Consider the following 10,652-nt stretch of genomic DNA (forward strand, 5'->3'; position numbering starts at 1 on the left):
CACTGTATCAACCTTCTATGGTTACCCAGAAGTCTTAATGAGAGTGCGGTAAAATGTCTGGAGCATAATAGGTGCTCCACAAATAATGGTTATGAGAAAAATCCAATTGCTTGACACTGCCCACAGCCTGTGATCTGGCCCCACTAAGGGTAGATCCTTCCGCATCTCTCATCCTCTCCCGGCAGCTTTTCACACTTTCTGCCGCTCAAACATGCCAAGCCCATTCCCACCGCAGACCCTTTGCATGAGCTGTTCTGTGTCTGGAGAACCTTCCTCACATATCTTCTCTGAGTTGTCTTATCTCTTGTGTAACACCTATCAGGATCTGAAAGGATCTGAAATGTTTTGGTAGCCTCTCTTGAAGTACATGTGGGCAGAAACCCCCTCTGTGTTCCCAGTGTTTGGCCCATGGTAGGTGCTCAATAAAATTCCTGGGAGGCGACAATGATGATGGTGATGGTGACAATGATGGTGGTGACAAGGACTTGTTAGTCTCCTTCTTCTCCTAGGGTTCAGAAATAATTTTCCTGGGATTCAGCGCTGTTCCCCATGTCTCACAGGGGTTTTATAACAAGCAGGGATGGTTTTAAAGAACAGCCCACAAGTTGGACTCTTAGAGGCTCGGCCTCGGGAGAAAGGCAGGGCCCGTGGGAGACAAGACGTGAAGTAGTGGCGTTTCCTTGGCCGGGGGCTGTGAATCTGGGTGAGTTCATAGTCTGCCATCCAGTTATTGTGCTTGTTACTGAACATTTACGGATTGCTCAATGTTGTCTGACGTTCTTTACGGTGATTTTTTTATCAAATTTGCAAACAGCTTTACAATTTTTTTTTTTTTATTATCGACTGCTTGTTATTAGCCTGGTGGTGGGTACACCTGCATCACAAAAAGGGAACGTGTGCGTTTGTGGGACTGGAATGCTTTTCATTCTCCCATGCTGAGCTTGTCTCCTCTGCTGGCTGTTATTCATATCAGAAGACAGACTGTCACGGCAACTTTTGATCCTGCCCCTGGACTGGGGTGGGGAGGGCTAGATGTGAGGCCGCTATGGTTTGGATATGAGGAATCCCCCAAAGCTCATGAGTGAGACAAGGCAAGAATGTTCAGAGGTGAAAGGACTGGGCCAGGAGAGCCTTGGCCTCCTCAGTGCATCAATCCACGGATGCGGATTAGTGGGTGGTGACTCTGGGCAGACAGGGTGTGGCTGCAGGAGATGGGTCTCTGGGGGTGTGCCTTTGAGGTTTATATTTTGTCCCTGGTGAGTGGGACTCTCTCTGCTTCCTGATGGCCACGTCCTGAGCTGCTTTCCTCCTCCATGCTCTTCCACCGTGAGGTTCGGCCTCTCCTCAGTCCCAGAACAATGGGGTCGGCCCTCTGTGGACTGGGACCTCTGAAACCATGAGTCCCAAATAAACTTTGCTCTCCCCTGTTGTTCTTCTCAGGTCTTTTGGTCACAGCTCACAACCAACCAGACTCTGAAGGCGATCTGGAGAAGAGATCTGCCCCTGATACCCAGAGAACGTCCTTGCTTGAACTCTTGGTATGGTCACCATTCCCGACCTTGCATCTAGCAACGACTTCGTCATTGCACTAGGAACTTTTGGTGGCAGGGGCTACCTCTGCATCATCCTTTTAACATTTTTGATAATACACTTATTAATGGACTTGTGTGTGTTCCCACAAATGTGTTCAGCCTGCACTGATCAGATCCAGCCTCCCTTATATCTGGCGTCCCTCTGCCCCTTCCCAACCTCTAGGATTCATGAGTCTGCCTCCAGGTGGACCACGGGTAAAGGAAATGTGGTCTGTACACTATTATCCACCCAGAAGAAGAATGAAATTCTGTCACTGCAGCAAAATGGTTGGCACTGAAGACGTAAGGTCAAGGGAAACAAGCCAGACACAGACCGGCACCACGCTCTCCTTCATATGTGGAGGTTAACAAAAATGTCTACCCGAAGCATCTTTTTTTATCCTTAACCCAGTACCTGATGTATGAGTGCTCCTTGCCCTTCTTGTCTGCAATTCCTGGATTCAGCGACGAGTGGATCAAAAATATTTGAAAAAAATTTGCATTTTGAACCGAACATGACCAGACTTTATTTTCTTATCATTGTTCTTTAAGCGATACAGGGTAATGACTGTTTACATAGCTTTTACATTGTCTTAGGTATTTATAAGTAACTTAGAGATTAAACTATGTGGAAGGATGTGAGTAGGTTATGTGAAAATACTATGCCATTTTATGTTTTTATATCTTATGTAAAGGTCTTGGGAATTCATGAATTTTAGTATCCTCAAGAATTCTAGAACAAATCCCCACAGATGCCAAGAAACAACTGTACTTAGATGTTTCTTGAATTCCCAGCACTGCAAAAAAAAAAAAAAGTTTCTTGAAAGCATAAATAGAATGAACATAAGCAAATAAATGATTGAGAATTTCCCTCTGGTGCAGGCACACACCACATGGGAAGGGACGGGGGTTAGTTCTTCCCTTTGTTCATGGGTTGTTTCTCTTTTTATCTACATCCCTCCTCCCTGTGAAAGCCAGACCAGGGACAGGAAGGAGAGCTAGGCCCTACCAGTGGTAAACTTGCATGTCCCACTCTTCCCTTGACATCAAAAACCTAAGCCCGGGTCCCTGGGATGATAATGCTCATTTGTTATCTGGCTGCCAACCCATCCCTGGTATATCACTGTTGTGGCAACAATTGTTGGAATGCCAGAAGATAGGATGACCTTCCTAAAATTAAAAACATCTTTAAAAAATGAGCCCCAAAAGTAGGAGAGTTCATCAGTATCAACAAAAAATAAAAATCACTTATAATCCTATCATCCAAAATTATGGATGAAGAAAATGTGTATTTAAACAATATATTATTATATATTATTAAGTATTTATATAAATGCATATGTACATACAAACTTGGGACAACTAATTACTCATTGTAATTGCTAATATTTATAGAGGGCCTTTTAGGTACAGGTATGATCTTAGTATCTTTTTAATGTTCTTGCCACCTTCATCCTCATAATAACCCAATAAGGTAGGAGTTATTATTATCCCCAATTTAGAGATGAGGAAACTGATGGACACAGTAAACAAGGCAGCATGGCAGCAAGTGGTGGGATGGGTACTGGAACTTGGGAAGCTCCACTCCAAAACTTTCTTGTTTTAAAAAATAGGTCAGAGAGCCAAAGGAACATGTTCCTGTAGCTGTTTCTGGAAAGTTTTCTACTCCACCACAATCCCTTTAACCCAAGATGGCAATCAGGGTTCCAATTAAGTATCATTAAGCATAAACAAAAATAAATGGTGATTTCAGATTACAGCCCATCCTGGGTGACCACATTTTAACGTGATTGTTTCTGTAAAGGCCCTTATCTGCCCATAATACCACATTATATGTAGTGGGGACTTAGGCTTCCAACATGGTTTCTTTTCTGGTGGTGGTGGGGTCGGGGTAGGGGCACGATTCAATCCATAACAGTTTAAATCGCCACGATGTGGGTCTTGGTGCATAGGATTTCTTTTTTATCTGTCTCAATGGAAGTATCGATGTTTTCAATTGTAGCCTGTTGTGCAAAATAACCACCACCACCATAATACATGCTGAGGACTTTTAAGATTAGCTGATGACACAGGTACAGGAAGTTGTAGGTAAAAGGATATGTTTAAGGTCTTTGGTATTCGTTGCCAAATTTCCTCCAAGAAAGACTGATTGACTGTAAAGTTCTCCCTGAGGGCCACAGCAGCACCCCTCAGGGGCTGAGAGGGTGTCATCATCTTGGTTTACTGGGGCTGGCTGCCACCCGTAGGTGTGCAATACACATTTCAGTGTAAAACACAGTTTCTTCCAATAGTATAACTGAGTGCCAAATATTGCATGGGATATACTTCAACTGAAGAAAATTCCTTTTTTTGGGGTCTGAAGTTCAGAGTTAGGTAGGCAGCCTGTGTTTTCATCTGCTCAGCGTGGCGACCCCTCTCCCTTGTACCTGGGGGAGAATAGTCATCTCTCTCATGACTTCAGCATGATCACCAGGATCACTCAGGACAGTCACTAGCCCAGGGCTGGCACAGAGTAGGCCAAGTAACTTAAAATAGAACCACTGATTTTCCTCTGCAGCTGCTATCGCAGGCAGCTGCCATTACTTTGAGCACTTGCAAAGTCTCAGGCATCTTCAGAGACATTGTCCTTGACTTTACAGCACCAAGGTCAAGGCCATCCGATGGAGACTGAGGAGTTGAGTAAACTTCCGGCCCAGGCCACGTGGAAATGGATCTCCACTGCAGGCTGCTTTGTTGCAAAACCCTGACTCCTGCTCCAGGTGCCCTGGAAGTCCCCAGGGCCCCAGGCGAACAGAAGCCTGGAGCCGAGACCATTCCTGGGAGAGTCGTTCTCCGGCTAGGCACTTCTTCACGGGGCCCCTGCTGGGTTCTGGCAGGGAGATCAGGGCCAGCCAAGTTCCTCTGCTCTTCATGTTCGCCTTTTAGCAGGGAAGAGGGACGATAAAGGAGCGAATCAATCATGTAATTCTGGATGATACCAACTGGTTTAAAGAAGAAGTCAGACCAAGGGGCAGGAACTGATGGGAGGCTGGGGTCTGGTGGGGTCGCTTGGGTGAAAAGAATTCAGCCTCGGAGAGGTCAGAGGAAGAGCCTCCTGGGAACAGGAGCCGCCGGGGCCGAGGTTCTAAGGCAGGAGGGTTTGGGTGCTCAAGAAGCAGAAAGAAGCTGCGGCTCAGCAAGCTGGGAGTGAGGGGCAGACGGGCAGCAGGCAGGATGGGCCATGTGGACCAGGACCACCCTGGGAGATCCACAGCACAAGGGCAGAGCCTGTGGGACTGTCCTCCTCACCCTCTGGACACACAACCACATTTCCCAGCCTTCCTAAGGCTGCAGGATCAAGTCCTGACCATTGGCACCTCCCGAGCTCCATACTCTGTGCTTTTCTCCAATATGGTGCCATTAGACGCTGCGGGCTTGAGATGACGGAGCCAGAAGACTCAGGAACGAAGATGAACCTCCGTGTCCCTACTTGGAGGCCAGCTGCCCCTCAACCAGGATCACTTGCTTGGGTTCCGATGCTCAAGAAGAAAAGTGGTATTGCATGTGGCCACTGAGGTCTGTGGATGTGCTTCATGGAGCTGCTGGTGCTCCCTTAACACCCGACTCAGGGGTAGGATGGGAAGTAGGAGCAGAGGAGCGTCCAGCTGAAGTCGTGGCCGATTGCACGCTTCTGATGTGTTTGTTAGTGGACTTAGCAATGGGGTGGGGTGGATGGAGCCGATGAGAGCTTCATCTGTCAGCTCATCTGTGCATGTCACATTCTGCAGTCGAAATGTCAGTGAGTATATCTCCAGGGTCGGGCAGCCGGTGGGTGAGGGTGAATGACTTTCCCTGGGCAAGGGGTCCAAGAGTCAAGGCTCCTGACAGTCCTGACTGTGAGCTTGGACAGAACTTTCCCTGTTCTTTGCCTCTGTCCCTGCTCCGTCTCAGTAAATAGTACCCCATGTGAGGCTCTGAGACGGAGTCATTCAGTGTCCCGTCAAGTGGACCAGGTCCCCGGAGAGCCTGCCCCTTTCTGCTCTCCTACATTTCCATTTTGACCTCCACAGTGTTTTCCTGGCTCACTTGGCTCCGGTCACACCAGTCTCCTTTCTCCCTCTCAAACAAAGGCCGACCCGTTGGGGCCTCTGGGTCTTTGCATGACTTTTTCTTTCTGCCTGAAACACTCTTGCCCCAGCCCCTTTGCACGACCACTTCTTCTTCTTCAAATTCCATGGGAAGACATCCCAACTACCCACGACAATGGCCTTCCTCTTGCCCTCAAGTTCCACATGGGTCATCTTGGTGTCTTCCTGTCTGCTGGACACCCCTCACTTCCTGAGGAAGTGGAGATGCAGCCACACTGGGGACCTGGTGCCTCAGGACAGTGCAGCCCCCTTGCCTTGAGAGGGGCTGGAATGCAGAGTGGAGCTGTGAGCTGACCCAACCCCTAAGGACCAAGGAGGTGGGTGGGATGTGAGGCTCCCAGGAAAGGGAGGGGCAGGAGGAGTGAGCCACTGCCACCTGGTGGCTGGGCGGGGAATTGGGGGAGACACCTGGACCCTGAGCACTTCATCCTGGAGAGGAACCTGGTGGGGGTTGGAGCTTCCCAGACCCTGGGGGGCGGAGCTAGAGAGACTATCGTCACTGGTGTGGGAAGAATCTTCACTCCAGCCAGCGAGCAGTTGTGTGCCTTCACCCAGACAGTCTGCAGGAGACATTTCTTCCCTTATTTTCATGTTTCCATGAGGAAACTTTACTTCATGTTCCAGGAGGTGACGGTATTTGGGAGTAATCCACTCTCTGTGTTCTGCTCACTGAATCGTCCCTCAAGGGATGATTGGTCAAACTGGGAGAAGGAACTGACTATGTGTGCTCACGCTTCTCTCTCCTTTCATGATGCCCTGTCTGCATGATACAGGCTTTTTCCCAAAGCCCCCATGGATAGCTGCTGAGGTTGTGCACTGCAAAATTCCATTGAGTTCCATATGAATACAGAAAGCAAATGGTACCCCTTAGGGTTGAGCAGACAAAGGCCCTGAATTACCCTCCAGTTCCAACCCCCATGGGGTAAACACCTTGGGATCAAGGTCCAGAGGGAGGTTTTGGAGGCATATCTCAAAATCGTCTGTGCTAGGTGGAATATTGGTATCCCTTCCCCCAAGGTGTCCATGTCCCAATCCCTGTACAATCTGAATATGTCACTTTATATGACTAAAGGGACTGTGCAGGCGTGATGAAGTGTCTTGAGATGGGAAGCTTTTCTTGGATTATGTTGGCGGGATCCATGTAATCACAGGGTCCTTAAGAGAGGAACGGTGCGTGGTGAGACTTCAGAAGGGACCGCCGTGCTGATGGCTTTGAAGATGGAGGAAGGGCCGTGAGCCAAGGAATGCAGGAGCGCCTCCCTCCTCGAGCCCCTGGGGGAGCCCAGCCCTGTGATGCCAGGATTCTAGCCCAGCGGAATTATTTTTTTATTTTTATTTTTTTTGGGGGGTGGGTACCAGGGATTGAACTCAGGGGCACTTGGTCACTGAGCCACCTCCCCAGCCCTATTTTGTATTTTATTTAGAGACAGGCTCTCACTGAGTTGCTTAGCGCCTCACACTGTGGCTGAGGCTGGCTCTGAACTTGTGATCCTCCTGCCTCAGCCTCCCAAGCGGCTGGGATTACAGGTGTGGGCCGCCGTGCCTGGCTTCATGTTGGATTTCTGACACTCAGGACTGGAAGGTGATAATCTGGGTTCCCTTAGACCACCAAGGTCGTGACTGATGACAGGAAACTAACACAGACACAGAGACAGCAGTTCCCACGCCGGCTCTTCTGCATGGGGTGTGCGCCAAGGTCTAGGCTTGTCCAGTCTAGTGGCCACTGGCCTTATGGAGGTATTTAAATCAAAACGCACTAAATTTTAATACATTACATCTCAAATAAATTAAATAAAAATTTAAGACTCCCTTCCTCAGCTCCACCAGCTGCATGTCCAGCTCGCATGGAGCTTCTGATAGAGTCCGCTCCCATCCTCACATGCAGGACAGCTCTGGGCTAAACCCAGGGAAAGTCTCAGGAACCAGCAAGCCAGGAAATCCCAGCCCCGGTCTCCAGTTGGGCAATGCCCACGTTGTGGCCGACAGTCTGCCCTCCACGGGCTTCTGTATTTGTAGTTCTAGGTGGATTTGTCCTGGGGGCAGCAGGGCAGAGTGAGATGGGTCTCTTTAAATCCCAGCCCACGCCAGGCAGGACAGGTGTGTAGTAGAACGGGTCCTGGAAAGGGGGACTGGGAAGGAGGGGGCTAGCGAGGGATCAGAGCACGCAAGCCCAGCGTGCACGCGGACCAGGGAGGTGGTACAGGCCATCAGAAAGGTAACCCAGAAGCCAGCTCCAGAACACGGGCGGCCGGGTAAGTGTGGCTTGAAACTCATTCCACGCCCTGAGCAGTCCAGCTCTCCAGATTTCTGAGGGCTCTGTCTGTCTGTCTGTATTTATTTATTTATTTGCAGGGCTGGGGATTGAACCCAGGGCCTTAAGCACTCCCATCCTGGTAAGCTCTACTGCTGAGCCACACCCCCAGCCCCAGACACCAGAGTCTTCTCCACCTTCAAGGTCACGCTCAGCACGAGGCTAACCTCTCTGTGCTCCAAGAACCCGACTTTCAGCTCCTTTGATTTCTGTGCACACCCTGCTTCCTATGCCAAGCATCTGGGAGGCAACCGGAGCCCTGGGGACAACCGGGACCCTGGACTCAGGCAGCCTACGCCTGTCACCTAGTAGCTTTGGACCTGGGGCTGCTTATCTCACTTTGCTATGCCTCAGTTAGGGAATCGGGATCGTGATTCACTTGGGAGGATTCAAATGCGTTAACCTGACGACCTTCAGGACTATTTCTTAGCACGTCATGGGTTAATTTGTGGAAATTCCCAGAGCAGTTCCTGGCATATCAGAGTCCTTAGAAGTGTTAGCTAATCGTCATATCAGACCTTGTATGTATCTATGTACTTTGGATTTTACTAAAAATTTGGGGTTTGTAAAGAGAAATCAGACTGTTGGAAGTAACCCAGAACATCCCGTTAGCCATTCCCGGTCTTACAGGTTGGGCAGCCGCAGGCCCTGGGAGTTCCGAGGGGCCCCTGCGGCATGTGGCACCCTCTCCTTCCGTCTCCTCTCCTTTCCTCCCTTTGACTGCAGTCTCCAGGGTGGGGGTCCCTGCTGCTCCGGGGGTCTATAGAGCACGCCCCTCTCTGCTGATTCCCAGGAGGGTTTCTCATTCCAGGTCCAGTCCTCTTCCTGCAGGGACGCCGTGGCCTTCCAGCTAAGAGAGCTGCTGGGATGCATTTCAGAGGACGCGGGAGACCTGAGCAGGGTCTGCGGCTTGAGTCGGCCATTCCTGGATCTTTCCTGCAGTCTAGGTGGGGGGGTGCCCTGGGGCTGGTCTAAGGCTTGTTCTGGGGGTTGCCTGAGCCCCGTGCAAGCCCCACCTCTTAGAGAAAATGGAAGGACCTTGAATGGCCAGTATGGGAGGAGCAGGCCTTGACCTGAAGGTGGAAAAGACCCAGGTTTCAGCCAGCTCTGCTGCTTACCAGCTCTGTGACCAGAGGATGCCAGCCCGGCACACACTCGGAGTGGGTCTTTTCCTTACCCACAGGGCACTGCCTGAGGCAAGGCGCCTACCTGGCTGTGGCTGTGCTATGTGGCCATGTATTTAAAAGGCGTCCAAGCATTTAAAAAGCCTGGTATACAGTGGGTGCTCAATAAGCAGTAGTTACAACGGACTTTATTCAGTGCTTCTAATAAGATCATCAAATTGCTGCAGGTCACAAAGCTCATGAACACCGACGCAGGACGGCAGCCCACGTGCTCTGATTTTCTTCTATGCTCTACGCAGAGGAAACCTTGGAATGCGTTTTCCTCGTAGACACCGTTAACAACGAGAAGTGCACACAGTGGAACATCAGCCTCTGCCTTCTCCTGTCGCTGTGGTTTGGGTAACTGTCCCTCCAAGGCCCATGTGTTGAAGGCTTGGTCCAGGTCATGGAACTGCTGGGTGGATCTTCCGGAAGTGAAGCCTGGTGGGAAGTTTCTGGTCCCTGGGGCATGCTTTTTAAGGGGACATCGGGACCCCAGCCAGTTCATTCTTCTTCCTTTCTCTCTTTTATGTCCCAGCCTCAGGGTACATGGTTTTGCCATGTACTCCCGCCATGGTGTACTGCTTTGCCACAGGCCTCAAAGCAATGGGATTGACTGACCATGCACCTCCAGAATAAACCTTTCCTCTTTTTAAGTTGATTATCTCAGTTATTTTGTTGTAGTGATGGAAACCTGACTGACACACCTTATTCTCCTCTTTACGGAAGAGTTCCTTATGTGTGAGTCCAGTCCATGTTCTATGATAGCTCATAATAACTTCCATTTTAAAAAACTAGTAGAATGAATCTACCTACCTATCTTAGGGAGTGCTGTGACTCATTTTTGATACCCACTTCTGTCTTAAAGATTTTCCACACCTGTCCATGTCACTTTGTTTGATTCTTTGTAACCACCACTTAAAATTCCATCAAATGGCTGCATGATAAATGATGTAATCAAGACTATTAGTAATTTCCCCACTTACTGAAAAATACTTGGAACGTTTGTAGTGTTTCACCTCTTAATGTTATTTGTTGGTGTTAGACAGGACGTCAAATTCCGATGTAGTCACACCTGTCCTGAGTTTTGCACCTTGCTTAGGAAGCCTTTCTTCCTATTTCAAGGGGGTAGAAAATTTTCTCTGCTTTTTCTTTGAGCATGCTAAAAATCCTACCACGATTCAACAAGTGGAGTCCAAAATACATATGGTCACTTAGAAGGTGGGGTTGATGTTACTGAGCTGTAGAAGATGACAACTGGTTCTCAGTCGCTGGCTGTGCTGTCTGTGTCTGACTCCATCTGTTGTGGAGTGTGCTCGCTGGTTTGGGTTTTTATGTTGAACTCTAATTCATTCAGGACTTATTGTTTGGAAGAACATGAAGCAGGTTTAATTTTATTTTCTCCCTTGTAAATGAGCAGTTTTGTCAATACCACGTATTGGCTAATCTTTCCTTTCCCCTTCTCATTTAAACGGCCGCT

At 49.1% G+C, this 10,652-nt stretch overlaps 1 long non-coding RNA gene across 3 annotated transcripts in view; it reads left to right on the top strand.

The window, feature by feature from the left end:
• Positions 1–9,828, top strand: part of LOC110597841 (uncharacterized) — a 29,101-nt gene extending 19,273 nt beyond the window's left edge. For all 3 annotated transcript variants that reach the window (XR_013440326.1, XR_013440325.1, XR_002483626.3), the window contains one exon: positions 1,441–9,828. This is a non-coding gene — a long non-coding RNA (uncharacterized LOC110597841). The remainder of the gene's footprint in view (positions 1–1,440) is intronic.
• The last annotated feature ends 824 nt before the right edge of the window (positions 9,829–10,652 follow it).

This window comes from Ictidomys tridecemlineatus, chromosome 6, assembly GCF_052094955.1.
Source record: "Ictidomys tridecemlineatus isolate mIctTri1 chromosome 6, mIctTri1.hap1, whole genome shotgun sequence".
Lineage (NCBI taxonomy): Eukaryota > Metazoa > Chordata > Mammalia > Rodentia > Sciuridae > Ictidomys > Ictidomys tridecemlineatus.